The sequence below is a fragment of the Callospermophilus lateralis genome, chromosome 12 (assembly GCF_048772815.1).
Source record: "Callospermophilus lateralis isolate mCalLat2 chromosome 12, mCalLat2.hap1, whole genome shotgun sequence".
Lineage (NCBI taxonomy): Eukaryota > Metazoa > Chordata > Mammalia > Rodentia > Sciuridae > Callospermophilus > Callospermophilus lateralis.
Genome location: NC_135316.1, coordinates 21270282 through 21287315, shown reverse-complemented (window position 1 = coordinate 21287315; position 17034 = coordinate 21270282).

Sequence of the window (17034 nt, the reverse complement as noted above, 5' to 3'; positions counted from 1 at the left end):
ATAACTTTCAAATTTTATTGTACCTACTTGTTTTCTCCATTTAGAGAATTAAAAAATATCCACATATTATTCAGCCCAAATTAAAACACACATTTATACCTCCAAATTTCCTTTTCTTTACATGACACTACCTTACTTCCAGATGTTTGGCCAGAAAGCTTGGTGGCATCTTTGAGTCATTCCTTTGTCTCATGTCAAATTCATCTGTAGATCTTGCTTTTCAGTCCCAGGTTTCAGCCAATGTCTTTTATTGCCTGTCCATTGTTAAGGCAACGAATGTCCCTATTTCTTTTCTGGATACAGGGTCCCCATCCAAGGAAGCTAAAAGATCTTTGAATTTTTATATCTTATTGTATCAGTTCTCCATTAGGCTTCCTAGTTTCTATGACACATGGAATGGTATCTGACAATTTTAAATGGACACCTCGTCCTGTGAATGAATGCTTGAAAACTTCTTGACTTATGATCCTTTTTCTTTTTCTGTGGCTCATACAATTTCAGTCAAACTGTGATTTTATATTCTTTGAACACAAAACAACACTCACCTCTGGGTTCTCCATTCTTTCCCCAGGTATTGGCATTGTGTCTTCCACTGTCTATAGGTGTCTCCACATTTTTGTGTTGAAAAATTGATGCCCAGTGTAACACGGTGGTGGGTGTAAAGTCTGACACAAGGTGTTTAGGTCATCCTTCCTCATGAATGGGTTAATACCACCTAAAATGACTTCAGGAAATGAATTCACTCTCTCCTCTGCACTTCTTATACGAGGACACAGCTTTGTCCCCCTTTAGCTTTTCTGTTCCTTTTACCATGTGAGTATACACAGAGAAACTCTACGTAGATAATAAAACTTGCTGCCTCCTCAGTCTTGGACTTTTCTCAATCTCCAGAACAGTGAAAAATAAATTTCTGTTCTTTATAGATTTCCCAGTCTGTAGTGCTCTGTTATAATAACAGATTAAGACAGGTTCCACTAACTTAGTGATAATCGAATGCTGCTTCAAAGGAAATCCATCCCTATTATATTAAAAATTCTTGACATATGATATCCTTCCCTCAAATTTTACTTAGCATTTGTTGCCATCTTATATTTCATACTTGTTTCTTGCTTCTATAGGCCTTCTAAAATGTAATGTCCATCATGGAAAGTATACTGTCTCTTTTTTGGTGGTGGGGGGTACCAGGATTGAACTCAGGGGCATTTGACCACTGAGCTACATCCCCAGACCTATTTTGTATTTTATTTAAAGACAAGAGTCTCACTGAGTTGCTTAGCACTTTGCTTTTATTGAGGCTGACTTTGAACTCATAAAGTGAGTCCCTGCCTCAGCCTTCCAAGCTGCTGGGATTATAGGATACAATTTATTATATTTTAATTTAGGCTAAAACTGCATTTATGTATGTATGTGTGTGTGTGTATGTGTGTGTGTGTGTGTGTGTGTGTGTGTGTGTGTATAGGAATTAGTTGAAGTTGTAAATATATATTATTTTAGGTATTTGCTAAATTTGTTATGTGTATATTTAATATATAATTATTTTATTTTAAAATACAATGTAAATGATAATTCTGCATTTAATATATGACATTCAATTATTTAATGTAGTCTAGATTTAGTTAAATGATTATTAAAGACTACAAAAGAGCTTTAAAAAACTTCTGCAAGGGGTTGGAGTTGTGGCTCGGTGGTGGAGCACTTGCCTCACACGTGCAAGGCACTGGGTTTGATACCTAGCACCACATAAAAATAAACAAAGAGCATAAAGGTATTGTGTCCATCTACAACTAAAAACATATTAAAACAATACTTCTGCAACACAACATATAGGGGGCAGAAGATATAATTCAGTGGTAAAAAAACTTGTCTAATATGTGCAAGATTCTGGGTTTGATACCCAGCACTGAAAAAAGAAATCAAATACTGACAGAAATATTTGTAAGATTTGTTCAATAAACTGATTTGATATTTATTTGAATCCCTCAGAAATACACCATGCATCATATTAATAAGTTAAAGTAATGATAATCAAATGAAATGATTTATTTAAGTGATATTTAAAGAAAATATATTCATCATTTCAATGTTTTGAAAATTCACTAAATTCAGTTACATATATTTGAAAATCTCCTTTGTTACTTCTAGCCTAACAGCTGCATACCATTGATAAAATGTTTTTTATTATAACTACACAAAAGTGGCTGTGTGTGTGTGTGTGTGTGTGTGTGTGTGTGTGTGTTTTGTTTTTGTAGTGCTAGATATCAAACCCAGAGCTTTACATAAGTTGGTCAATTGCAAAACTACTGAGATACACTCCCAAATCCCCTGCAAATAATGTGGTAAAACATGAAAAAAGATGAATATCAGGAAAATGGTGGAAATACCTACAGTCTGATTTAAAAATATAATGTCACAAAGCTATAATCCTTATGAGTACTAGAAGGGAGAGTAATTCATAAGATATATGTTCAATGGGAAGTTACCTTTTAAAAATTAATAGAATACTTTATGGAAAAACTAGGAAAATTTAACAATTGATTTATTGATTTATTTGATTGACATTAAAATGACTCAGTGATAAATCTGCCTAGTTAGTAATACCTATGTTAGACATTCACTAAATGATCCATAAATAAAAAAGATACTTCTAAGACTTTGAGGCAGTATTCTCAATGTATTGAATATTTTCTTGAATGTGATTAGTTTTACATAATAAAGACATCTAGTATGTAATATAATCATGAAAATACTTTCCATGAAAAGGAGATGGAACATAAAATAATCATTACACACAGCTGTCTGTTCAGTAGTCCATTCAGAATGATTGTTACAAATTTGCTGACCTAGTTTGTGTTGAAAAGTGGCTGTCTAAAAATGATGACAAGCAAATATTTAAGAGAAAAAAATAATACTCTTGCAATTAGTCTACAGCATCACATTAAAATCACTGTGAGATGTTTTAAAAATTTTGCTAAAATGAGAATATTTGTAAAAGAATATTTGAAAATATTTGCAACATTATATGATTGTTATCAGAATGGGAACTTTCACATCTTTGCTGATGTTCAATTTTGTCAGGTTTAATGTTTTATCTTCTCTAATTTCTAATTACTTATATACATATATATTTTATAATTTTTTCCACAAATATATATATATATATATATATATATATATACATTATTTTTTCATTATAATATTTTATCTCTCTTAATAGGAAGCTAGACAGAGATTATATGAATATCATAGGCTTTGGAAAAATGATATTCATCATCTATTATAATACCAAAGGCTCATTTATGACTCTAGAAATTCCAATTCTAGGCATATCCTAGGGGAAACTCTTAAAAATGTGCTATAAGAGGCATCTGAAAGACCATTTGTAACAAATAATGTTCATCAGCCATGTTGTACTCTGCTGCATATCTTCATAAAATTCCTCATATTTGACTTCTCATTTAGCTTCTCTTAGTACCTAACCAATGATATGAAGATTAATCTATGTTCTAATATAATAGAGACAGAATGCTTAGAATCTTAGATACCTTTTAATACCTTCTTACATTATTCAATCTGTAAACTGTGACATGGTACATGCACCCTAGAAAATAACAGTATGAACCTAAAACACAGATAACATTAATTAGTATAAAATTTGACGTTTGTTATTTCATATTTTGACAATTTGAAAGCCAATACTGGAAAAGAAATGAACAGTTCCTAGTTCCTTCCAATGCCCCCAATTTTTTCATTTTGCATATTAACATTAACAACAATATGTAGTAAAATTATTTTAAAATTCACTAGAAGTTATAGTACCAGACATATGTATACACTTGATTCATATAAAAGTCACAGGAAAGCAATACAGAAAAGAGAGAATTTTCAATAAATGATGCTAGATCAATTATATACTCATGTAGGAATTAGTAAAATTCAACCTGATGCCTTGCACACAATCATGGAGAGTTGGATTCCAGATCTAAATGTTAAAGTTCAACCAATAAAACTTTTGCAATGGACTATGGTAGTATATCTTCCTTAGTTTCAGATAAGAAAAGAACTTTTAATGGACTACATGAACTAGCAAGTAAATAAATAATAAATTGTACAATTACAAAATTAAACACTTTTTTGTTGTTGTTGAAGGCATCTTTGCAAAAATGACATAGAAACCATAGAACAGTAATATTTGGAACAGGGAAAACCAACAATGGACCATTATTGATAAGCTTTTTCTTCAAATAGATAAGGAAAAGTAATGTCAAAAGGTATGTGGTCCATCATGAGTATACATTAGCGTCTTAAAAGAAATACCCTAGAATAGCCAAACATCAAAAACCCACAAGATGTCTATCCTTATTAGTCATCAGGAAAGCACCAAGTAAAGCAATGCAATAACACAAAATGAATGACTGAAATTGAAGAATGACTTTCAAAGGTGTGTATTAATTATTTCTTTGTTGTCCGTGTTCTTACAATGTGAATTAATTAATGAGAGATAATCTCACATAACCAATTTTGAAAGAAATTATCACTGAATGTGATATTGTAGACTGATGTTATTTTTTATAATTAATTAATTTTTAATTTTAATTTGGTATATGACAGGAGAATAAATTTTGATTCATTGTACACAATTGCAGCACAACTTTCATTTTTATGGTTGTACATGATGTAGTGTTGCACCATATGTGCCATCATATAGGTACCTAAGGTAATGACGTTCATTTTATTCCTCCATCTTTCCTGTCCCCGTGCTTCCTTCCCACACTACTCTCCCCTTTTCCCAGTCAAAGTTACTCCATCCCCCCCATTATGGATCAGCATCCACTTATCAGGGAGAATATTCAGCCTTTGGTTATTTGGGATTGGCTTAATTCGCTTAGCATGATATTCTCCAACTCCATTAATTTATCTGCAAATGCCATGATTTTATTCTTTTTTAACGCTTAGTAATATTCCATTTTATATATACCACAGTTTCTTTATCCATTTATTTATTGAAGGGCATCTAGGTTTAGCTATTGTGAATTGAACTAGTGTAAAAATAGATGTGGCTGCATTACTAAAACATGCTGATTTTATGACCTTTCAGTATGGACTGAGGAGAATAACTGGGTCAAATGATGGTTCCACTCCAAGTTTTCCGAGGAATCTTCATACTGCTTTCCAAAGTGGTTGCACCAATTTGTAATCCCACCAGCAATGTACGAGTGTGCCTTTTCCTCCACATACTCAGAAACACTTATTGTTTGTATTCTTGATAGGTGCCATTCTGACTGCCATGAGATGAAATCATAGAGTAGTTTTGATTTATATTTCTCTAATTACTAGAGATGTTAAAATTTTTTCCATATATTTGTTGATTGAATGTATATCTTCTTCTGAGAGTGTCTGTTTAACTACTTAAGTTTTTTGAGTTCTTTATGTATCCTGGAGACTAGTGCTCTCTCTTCACCTCATTGATTTTTTTTTCTTTTTCTAAGAAGCTTTTAAGATTGAGTCCATTCTACTTATTAATCCTTAATTTTATTTATTGTGCTTTAGGAGTCTTGTTAAGGAAGTTGAGGCCTAATCCTGTGCTATGAAAATTTGGGCCTACTTTTTCCCTAATTAGGCACAGGGTCTCTGGTCTAATTCCTAGGTCCTTGATCCACTTTGATTTGAATTTTGTGCATGGTGAGAGGTAGGGGTTTAGTTTCATTTTGCTGCCTATAGATTTCCAGTTCTCCCAGGACCATTTGTTGAAGAAGACACAGAGATAAACCCACTTAAATATAGTCATCTCATACTAGAAAAAAGGCACCAAAAACATACATTATAGAAAAATTGGACTAATATTATTACAGGACTTAAATATGTCATTTTGTTTACTTTTTTCATTCCCTTAGATAAGAAGGCAGTGAGTATATCATAGATTCATTGAATGTATGTTGTCTCTTACTGTTTCAGCATAACAGGATTTATTTTGTTTTTTAGTTTTTATTTGTAGGACTTTTATGGGCTACATATGTATTTTATGTTTTTTACCCTGCCTAAGGTTCCCTTGTTGAGAGCCACAGCCAAAGGGGCCCCAGAAAACTTTCAGACTGCCAGCTGATGAGCTGAAGGGGCCCCAGCAAACTTTTAGACTGCCAGCTGATGATTGGCTCACAGCGGCCCCAGCAACATCTAGCTGATTGGCTCCTCTGTGGTGATGCTCATGGGGGAACTTTTTTAGCTCCGCCCATGTGACCCAGCCAATCGACCTCAAGAGCAGAAGAATTGTGGGAGGAAGAGGCGGGGTTGGGGTGTGTGACTTGTGGGAACCTGGTGGTGGCAGTTGGGCTCTGAGGGTTTTTTCCTGAGGAGCTGTTTTGTTTATCTTGCGTGGTTCTAAAAATAAAGTTAGTTTCTTTTGACAAGTGGCTCCTGAATTGTGCCCAGCCAGACTGCGGCATTTGGTGGCTCGCACGGGGAGTGACTGAGGGTAAGTAAACTGCTCGTCTGTGAGGGCAGGGCGAGAGGATGGGTAGCCATTTTAAGATTCTTCTTTTGTTTTGCTTCACTTTTGTTTTAAGTTGCCTGTCCCTGGAGATGTGTAAGATAGAAGAAAAACCACTCACATCTGAGGAACAGATAGGGAGAAAGGACAGATGGACATTTCAGGAGGCTATTATAATGATTTTGTGTTGTTCCAATTTTGTTTCACTCTGTTTCAGTTTTGTTAGGCGTTATCTTGTTGGGTTGTATTATAGTAGAAATATGGGATCAGAAATTAGTAAAAAACAAACTGAAAGAGTGTTAAGTAAATTGTTAGAGGAAGGAGGCATTCCAGTAAAATCAAGAGCAGTCAGGGCATACGTTGATACAATACAAAAATGTAGCCCATGGCTTTTTAGGAGGAGTTGTTAAGTATATCACAATGGAACCATCATGGTGAAGATTTTAAAGAATAGAAAAGACAAGGGGGAGATATGAACTGCAGTAGAGGGGGTAGAGAGAGAAGAGGGGAGGGGAGGGGAGGCGAGGGGGATAGTAAAGGATAGGAAAGGCAGCAGAATACAACAGACCCTAGTATGGCAATATATAAATCAATGGAAGTGTAACTGATGTGATTCTGCAATTTGGATACGGGGTAAAAATGGGAGTTCATAACCCACTTGAATCAAAGTGTGAAATATGATATATCAAGAACTATGTAATGTTTTGAACAACCAACAATAAAAAAAAGTTATAAAAAAAAAAAAAGAATAGAAAAGAAAAGCCCAGGGACTCGGCCAGTTGGCACATTGCCATTGTGGACGTTCGTATCTGGTTTGCTTAGTCCAAAGCCTTCAATTCAGACAAAGGTAGAGGAAGGAGAAGACATAAAGATTCAAGTAAAAGAGAAGGTTTCTCAAGTTAGTCAGAAAGAGGAAAAGATTCAAGTAAAAGAGAAGGTCTTTCGAGCTAGTCATACAGAGAAAGGAAGTTTAGAGCAGAAAAAGCCATTAGGGCAAAAGTTACAACAGGAGACAGCTACTAACACCTTTCTATCACCAGAGAGCTTAAGTGTCCAACCAACAGCATCACCTCTACAGGAGCTATCACCAGAGGACGTAAGTGTCCAACTGACAAGGCCACCTCCATATGCTGGGAGGCCCCCAACCCCGCAGTTGATAGTTCAGATCCTGAGACAGGATCTCAAGTATTAACATGCCCTGTGTTTGAGGTAGGAGGGCAGCGTATTTACCATACTTTAAATTTCAAAACAGTGAAGCAGCTAAAAGAGGCTGTAACAACCTATGGTCCTCAAGCACCCTTCACTGTAAGCTTGGTCGAATCCATTACCAACTGGAACATGACGCCAGCAGATTGGGCTAATATGTGTAAAGCTGTGCTAAATGGAGGACAATACCTGTTATGGAAGGTTGCCAATGAGGAATTTTGCAAGGAGACGGCTAGGCGAAATGCAGCAGCTGGTTATCCTCAGAGAAATCTAGATATGTTGTTAGGAAAGGGACCTTATGAGGATCAGCAGCAACAAATTGCATATGATCCTGATACATATTCACAAATTGCTGTAGATGCAGTTAAGGCATGGAAGACTTTACAAGGACATGGAGGTTTACAAGGTAAATTATCTAAGATAATACAAGGAGCTAATGAATCTTACGCTGAATTTGTAGATAGGCTTATTCAAACAGCTACCAGAGTTTTTGGGAATATAGAACAAGCAATGCCATTAACAAAACAACTGGCTTATGACCAAGCGAATCGTTGGTGCAGAGATATCATTAGACCATGGAAACATGAAGATTTAAACACATATATTAAATTATGTAGAGACACTAATGAACAAGAGCAAGTCATGGCAACTGCAGTAAAACAGGCTTTAGATGCCAGAGACATTAATGAACTAGGGCAAATTGTGGCAGCTGCAGTAAAACATGCTTTAGATGACAAGCCAAGAACATGCTACAATTGTGAACAAACAGGACATTTTAAAAGGAATTGCCCCATAGGAGGAGGGTTTAACAAAACTAGGTATCAAAGGAGTAGAATACCGGGTATTTGCCCACGATGCCGTAGAGGGAGACATTGGGCTAATGAATGCCGTTCTCAAACCACCACAGAGGGTACTCCATTATCAAAAAACGAACAAGGACCAAGTGTTTATCCACGATATAGTGGAGAAAGGCATCGGGCTCCACTGCCAAAAAATGGACAAGAGGGCCCAATGCTCCAGGGTCCAAAACCACAAATATACGGAGCACTGGAGGAACCCAGCAACCCCATCAGGGTAGTGCCCAGGACACATTTTTCATCAGATCCCTCATCAGACAAACCAGAGGGAGCGCAGGGTTGGACATCTGTGCCTCCACCAGAGCAGTACTAACTCCAGAGATGGGAGTTCAAATCATTCCCACAGGGGTAAAAGGACCTCTTCCCAAAGGAACAGTAGGCTTATTATTGGGACGCAGCTCTTCTACTCTAAAAGGACTTATGATAAGTCCTGGGGTAATTAATCCCGATTATGAAGGTGAAATAAAAATTATAGCCAGTTCTCCAAAGGGTATATCAGTAATTTCACCAGGAGATAGAATAGCACAGTTACTAATAATACCCAGCCTACATGATAAATTTTCCAGTTGTGCTGTAGAAAGAGGTTCCAAGGGATTAGACTCCACAGGTGTAGATTGGGCTATGCTTTCTTTAAATTTAGATTCTCGCCCCATGCTAAAACTAAATATTCAAGGACATGAATTCAATGGGCTACTGGATACAGGTGCAGACCTTAGCATCATCTCTCGTCAAGAATGGCCAAAACATTGGCCATTATAACTGGCCACTCAAACGCTTTGAGGCCTAGGAGTGGCAAATAATCCCCATAGAAGTGCAATGGTATTAGATTGGAAGGATCTTGAAGGATGTGAAGGAACTATACAGCCAAATGTATTGGATCATCTTCCTATAAATTTATGGGGACGAGATGTCCTAGATCAATTAGGTTTGACATTAACAAATAACATCAACCAAAATGCACCCACTATTATGACTAGACAAGGTTTTAGGAAAGGAAAAAGATTAGGAAAACAAGAACAAGGTATAGCAGCACCAATACAAATAGATCAAGGAACAGACAGACATGGGTTGGATTTTCAGAAAGGGCCACTGAGACAATAAAAATTACTTGGAAATCAGAAAGACCATTGTGGGTTCCTCAGTGGCCCCTGACTAAAGAAAAGATACAAGCAGCCCACGATCTGGTCAAACAACAATTAGCGGAAGGACATATACAACCTTCTGCAGTTCCGTGAATATTTTCTTACACATGTCTTTCTGTTAATTGTTCCAAAATCATATTTGGAACAATATTTTGAATCTCTTCATCTTTTTTTCTTTTTCTAGAACTCTATCTGGATAGATGTTAGACTTTCCATCACGCTGTAACTAGAGTAGTTAATGTTCTCATTCTCTTTATTTCTTTCTTCAGTTTGGATGTTGTGTGTGTGTGTGTGTGTGTGTGTGTGTGTGTGTGTGAGAGAGAGAGAGAGAGAGAGAGAGAGAGAGAGAGAGAGAGAGAGTTGAGAGTTCAGTGTCTTGTATGCCTAATGTGTTCAGTCAGCTGATAAGTTTCAGATGAATTTTGAATTCAGATGCCTTTCTCAATTCCAGAATTTCCAATTGGTTTGCTGCATTTACTCAATAGAATCAGAAATTGTGCTATGCTTTGGGTTTTCTCTCCTATGGTTACCCTACATGTGCTATTGGCTTTAAATTCTCATGTTACCTTTTCCATAGATAGAGGCTAATTTGTTGTCTGGGAAATTTTCTCAAAGCCAGCTTTCCCTTTAACCAAAGATTTGCCTTTATACTGTGCCTCAGAAAGGGCCTCCTTCTATCCTATTAACCCATCCCAGGAATTTTCTGATGTTAATTGTTATTCAGTTCTTCCCAGTTGTATTTCACAGATATATGGCTTTTCCTTGAACAAGGATGGTGTCCTTTCTAGCTTCCTATATCCTAGGATAATGTGGAGAATACCTTTATTTACTATTATTTTCTCTTCATTACAGGAAGCATTTTTCTCTCTTTATTAGATTTTTTTCTGTATCACAACTTTATTTTATTAAATTACAATCAAGATTGAAATGTTTAATATGTTGTTTTAATGTGTTTTTATCTTTCAGGTAAGGGCTTGTCTCTTCTTGCAGGGATTTGAGATGAAACTAATTACAAGTAGAGGTAAAAAGGACTGGATTGAAGTGTTATTTCATTTCATTTCAAGTCTGAATTGAATTCAGCTAGGTTTTGACCCGGAGCTTTAAATGAGACTGATATGCCCATGTGTTTTCTACCCTCCAACCACAAATGTTTACTTAGCAATTTCTTATGGGCTATATAATCTCTAATGATCTATAACTTTGTGGACTCAAAATTTATTGTACATTGATACACTTCCAGATTCCAAACAGGCATACCAAAGCTTCCATTAAGAGTTTAGCTTTCTTCTTTCATCCCAGGAAACTCTCTACTTCTGTAGCATATATGCTCTCCTATCTTCCTTTACATTGCAGTCCCTGGTCATTTCCATAATTTAAGGACTTATTTCTCATTTAGACATGGTTGTATCCTAAGCACTTGATGGCTTTAAGACAAAATACTATCATATTTTTTTGTTTACCCAGTGTTTTCTTGCTGTATTATGAGGGTGATCTCGTATCCTAAGTAGATTTGGATTTAGGTGGCACAATTTTCAATTTTGTTATAATAGAACTTAAATTTTTTTCTGTTCTAAATGTGTGATGGTAGTTAAAAGCACTTTGTAAAGCAGAGTCAAAGTTTTTCCCTTTTCTATCCAAGGGAGTAATTCAACTTCACATTATGACTTTGTTTTTTAATCTGAGTTAAAAGGTTAATGAACAAATGTAACTTTTTTATCACACTGTCATCATTTCCTATTTAATAATCACTTCTGATTAACTGGTAGAAAAGTCATATGATAGTAGAACAGATAGTAATCATTGTGTATATGTGAGCTTTACTTCCATAATAGGATTCAGAAACCATTATTTTGAGAAAGTTCCTCTCACAAGGTGGATAGAGTTCATATTTTACTATGTTTCGTATCAAATCACTAAGGTCATGTCTTTCAAAGGGTAATGGAAAGATTTAACATAAACAGATTAAAATTAAATCAAGGGATTTTTGTTTGTTTGTTTGTTTTGTTTTATTTTTTTACTAGAGTGGAACAACAATTATCCACCCTATTCCAACTTCCTTTTCTAAACAAAACATTTCTTCTTAAATTATACCCATTTAACACAGTTAATTTATTTTTGATCCTCTCTAGAATAAAAACAAAATAAAAGAAAACCACTGTTAAATATAAGTGAACATATGTTCATAGATTTTATATTAATCTTAGACTGTCACCAGAATTTCACTTAGTTCCCTAGAGTCCACTTCAAAAAGCCATAATGACACAAATATTATGCCATACAATGTTATTTCTCTAATAAATGGTATCCTAATTTATGAATTTCTCATTTATATGTTAATATTCCTGTTGAAGAAAGGTCTAGTAATTTTAATAAGATACTACTACAAGTGATTCTAAGTTATTTGATACTGTTAACATCTCTTTTCCACAAATTCATAATTAGAATCTCTGTAAGCTTTCATTATTACCAGAAACATTATATGTATTTGTTTGGAAATGTAATATATATTTTCATTTTTATTGGAATAATCATTAAAATATATTACTTCTTTTGTTTGTTTAGTATAAGAAATCAACAACTTCAAACATCTGAAAAGTATATCATTTCAGGATTCAACTCAATGTTTATTTGATGTGTTGCCTTAATTTTACCTAGTTTAGAAAATGTAAGTTACTAAAATGTTTAATATCTTCTTGGAGTTTGACATAATCACAGGAAATTATTTTACTCAATCCCTATTGATATTTTATATATCCATCGAAAAATATGCACATAGCAAATCTCTAGATTAAAGGAAAGAGTATTGAATTAAAAACAAAACAATTTTCATTGTTTCAAATATCTAAATTATCTATCTCAATAGCTTATGTCCTTCCATAAAAAACTTCTTCTCTATTTTTGTGTAATGACACTATTAAAATCACCTCTTTTCTGTGCCATTTCAGCCATTAAAAGAATTGTATATAATGCTAGTTGTATGAAAATTGCTTACAAATGTGTGGGGGTTTGCTTGATAGATGCAGCTGAAATATGTTACACATTTGATCATGATTCATTGATAATAGAAAAACAAAGATGGAAACACAGGTATGCTAAGGTGTATTTGCCTTTGACTAGAGTAGGAATCAAAAAACTAGCTCTAACAGAGAGGAATTTGGCTCTGTATGATGACGATTTAGGGAAAGAAGATGCTATTGTGTATTTAAAGCCAAAACCCTCTACCAGTCTCTTGGACCAATTAGGATTGGAAAAGCAGCTTCAGCCTTATGTGTTATCTGTGGTACCATTAGGTAGGAACTGCCAACATCTTGCCGCTTTACTACTAGTTATGATTGTTTTTCTCAGAGGCTATTTTGGTTTCTCCCTCAAAGTTTCTGGACATCTGTTATCTTGCAACTTTCATACCTAGTAGCATGTGGATTCTCAGGTATGTCTTCAGAATGTAGAGTTTCATGTAATATAAGCCCAGAATATGTCCCTGCATACACTTGTTTGACAATTATGAAATAGTATAATATTATACTATAGTAATAGTATATTATAATAGTATAGTATAATATTAGTATAATAGTATAATATTATACTATAATAATAGTATAATATTCGCAGACTGACACTATGCAAGGATTAGTTCACTGCCTGGAGAATTAAACATTCAAACAAATTCAATTATTTGTAGAACTCTATGGGGAAGATGAAATGAGCTGGTATTTTTATCCTTCATTTTCCCTTTCACAATGCTGAACATTATACCAGTTATGGTTACTTAGACCACAAGTGACAGAAATCGGCTTCCAAATGGATTGATTAAACATGATATTTTGTTAACTCCGTAGCTTAAATCAGTCTGTAAGATGAGATATTTCCCTAATATTTCAATATTATCTTTAAAAACACATGAAATTTTTGGTCTCCTTGCTTTTCCAAAAAAAGAAAAAAAAAGGGGGGGGGCTGAGGTTGTAGCTCAGCAGTAGAGTGCTTACCTAGCATGTGCAAGGCCCTGGGTTTGATCCTCAGCACCACATAAAAATAAATAAATAAATAAAGTAAAGGTACTGTGTCCAACTACAACTAAAATATATATAATATTTAAAATAAATATTTAAAGCCAAAACAAGTTTCCCCTTAATATCATTGACCTACTTTAGGTAAAGTATTCTTTTCAGATACAACCTCACTCAAAAAGAGATACCATTTGCCCCTGGTTGTAGTTGCTACCACTCTCCCAAACACTGTTTGGCAGAGTGACTGTTGAACACTGGTGATATAACATGGGGAATCAACCACAATATCTACCTCAAAAATCAGTTTCAGTATACCCTTATTCTGATGACAAGGATCTTTAAATGCATGGAGGTAATTGACTAAAGTGTTACAGAAAATTGTAACAATTTGATGAGCATTGCACCTATGATATAAAATAATCTAACATATACAAGTTAAGGATCCTGAAAGTCTCTAAGAGAATAAAAACTCTATGTCCCACTATGCTTGTTATTATACCTCAGTTTCATTGTTTCTTCACTATTATTTTAATACTGAGCAAATCTGAACATTTAATCAAAATACTTGAGATAGAAAAATGATGGAAAATGCTAATAGAAACACATGCTTTGTTCATGGATTGAAAATTCAATATTGACATAATGTCAATTCTTTCTAAAATGATTTATGGCTTTAATGAATTGATTATAAAAATTCCATTAGAATTTAGGAAACTAGGAATAAAGTGGAACTTTCTTAAGTTGAGAATGAACATCACAAGAAACCTACAGCTAATATAATATTTAATGGTTAGAAGCTAGAAGTTTTCTCACTAAGATCAAGAAGAGAACAAAGATGCCACTTCTTATCATTCTTTCAGTATTGTACTAATAACATGGTAAATGCAGTAACAAAATAAAAGATAACAAATAGCACAGAGATTGAGAAGGAAGAAATACAAGTCTTTTTTATATAGATAACATGATGGTCTATACCAATAATAATAATAATAATAAGAAAACCCCCAAAACCCACAAAGCAAAACAAAACAAAACAAAACAAAACAGAAAAAAGAAAGAAAGAAAAGAAATCCTACTTAGCAATTACAGCAAAGTTTCAGGATTTAAAGTTAATATACAAGTTAATCAGATTCTGAAATTAAAAGTACTATACTTTTCACATTAGAACTCCTTAGAATAAAAGGGTTTTGTATAAATATAACAAAAACATGAAAGATTTTTAGGAAATTGCCAAAAAAATGATTTTAAAATCAAAGACTAAATAAATGAAGAGATACGCTATGCCTATGGAGAGGAATGCTCAATATCTTTCAAATCTTAATACTTCAAAATTTGTTTTATACGTTGACAATTAAAATTCCATGATTTGTGGGTGTTTTCAAACTCAATATAAAATTTATATGAAAAATCAAAACATTTAAAACAGCTAACAAAATGTTGAAATACAAAGTTGGGGAGCCAACTCTAACCAACTTTTTACTTATTATAAACATGTGGTGATTAAAACAACAGTAGATTGGTGAATAAAAAGAATGGAATATAATACTGATCCCATAGATAGACCCACAAAAATATATTCAACTGATCTTCAACAAAGGAATAAAGGCAAGACAATGAAGAAAAGATAGTCTTCTCAACAAATTGTACTGGAATAACTGGAACATGAAAAAATGAAACTACTCATAAACATTACTGCCTTCACGAAAAATTATATATTGTAGTAGAGAACACAAAGGTATAAAATTTCTGGAAAATAGCATATGAGACTATCTAGATGACCTTGGTTTTGACAATGACATTTAAAATATAAAACCAAAGGTACAATCCATGAAAGAAATAATTGGTGCTGGACTATATTAAAATTAAAAATGTTTGCCCTACAAAAGACATTGCCAAGAGAATGAGAAGACAATTCAAATACCATGAGAAAAATCTTGCACAAGACATGTCTGATAAAGGACTTGTATACAAAACATACACAGAAACTCTTAAAATGTGACAATAAGAAAAGACAAAAATTTGAATAAATTTGGGCAAAAATCCAGACCACTAACCTACCAATGAAGATCTATAGAATGAAGGTCTATATACATAAATACATATATGAAATGGTGTACAACATCATGTTTCTAGGGATGTGCAAATTAAAACAACATGAGGTAGCTCTATAAATCTATTAAAATGGCTAAATTCCAAAATATGACAAGTATGCCTCCACCCCCCCCCGCAAAAAAAAATCTGCCTACAGATTAATATCATGACAATTGAAGCTGTTTAATGTCCAGGGTAATCTGATAATTTCTCCAATCATTGGGTATTTATAACTTTTAGTTTAATAGCTCATTCCTCAATTTATCTGTCTCCTCTCACAGTTAACCATTACCAACAATAATCAGAGAGTGCCTCCAAGATTTTGATTGGAAGTCTTTTTTGCTCTATATCCAATTCATCACTTACAAGCTCTCCTTTCCACACAATCACAGGAACATTTGCCATGGTTTCTACTACTACATAAAAATATTGTCCCTATTCCAGTTTCCAATAACACATTCCTAACTTCCTTCTGAGTGTTCACCAGCAGCATTCTTAACATCCAGCTTTCTAATACTTGTCTATTAACTGTAAAATAGATTTCCATTAAAACGATGTAGAATTTCTCTATAATGTCCCTCACTTCAGTGGGAACCCTTACCTTCATTTCATTTAGTTTTATGTGGTGCTGAGGATCAAACCCAGTGGCTTCACATGTGCTAGACAAGCACTCTACCACTAAGCCACAACCCCAGCCCACCACTATTGTTTTAAGTTTCCATATTTCTACTAATATTTTGTTTAAAGCAATAAAGGTTTTTAGATAAAACTTTAGCACTCTCTCAGCTTCTGTCTGATGACCAGTTCTAAAATCACTCCCTCATTATATTTTTTTATATTTTCGTTATGATCATATCCTACTTCTGGTACAAAACAGTCATTACTTATTGTTATAAACTTTTTAATGCTACTTAGAGTGTTTTTTATTGCCACAAATTTAGCTTAAAACCACCATCTATTTATTAGTTACACTTTTGTAAGAACAAATGTTTTATATTATGGCTGAGTTCTCTGCTTAGTGCCCACAAACCAAAAGTCAAAGACTTAGCTGGACTTAATTCTGGTCTGAGTGGTTTTTTTTTTTTTAATTCTGCTTCTAAGCTCATTTTTCTTCTTGGCAGAATTTATTTCTTTGTGTGAATAGAACTGAAGTCTGCTTCCTGATTGGCTTCCAGCTGGGCGCTGTTCTCAGCAGCTGAACTGCTGTATTATTTGCCTCTAAGTGGCTACCTTCTACTTTAAGCCGGAAA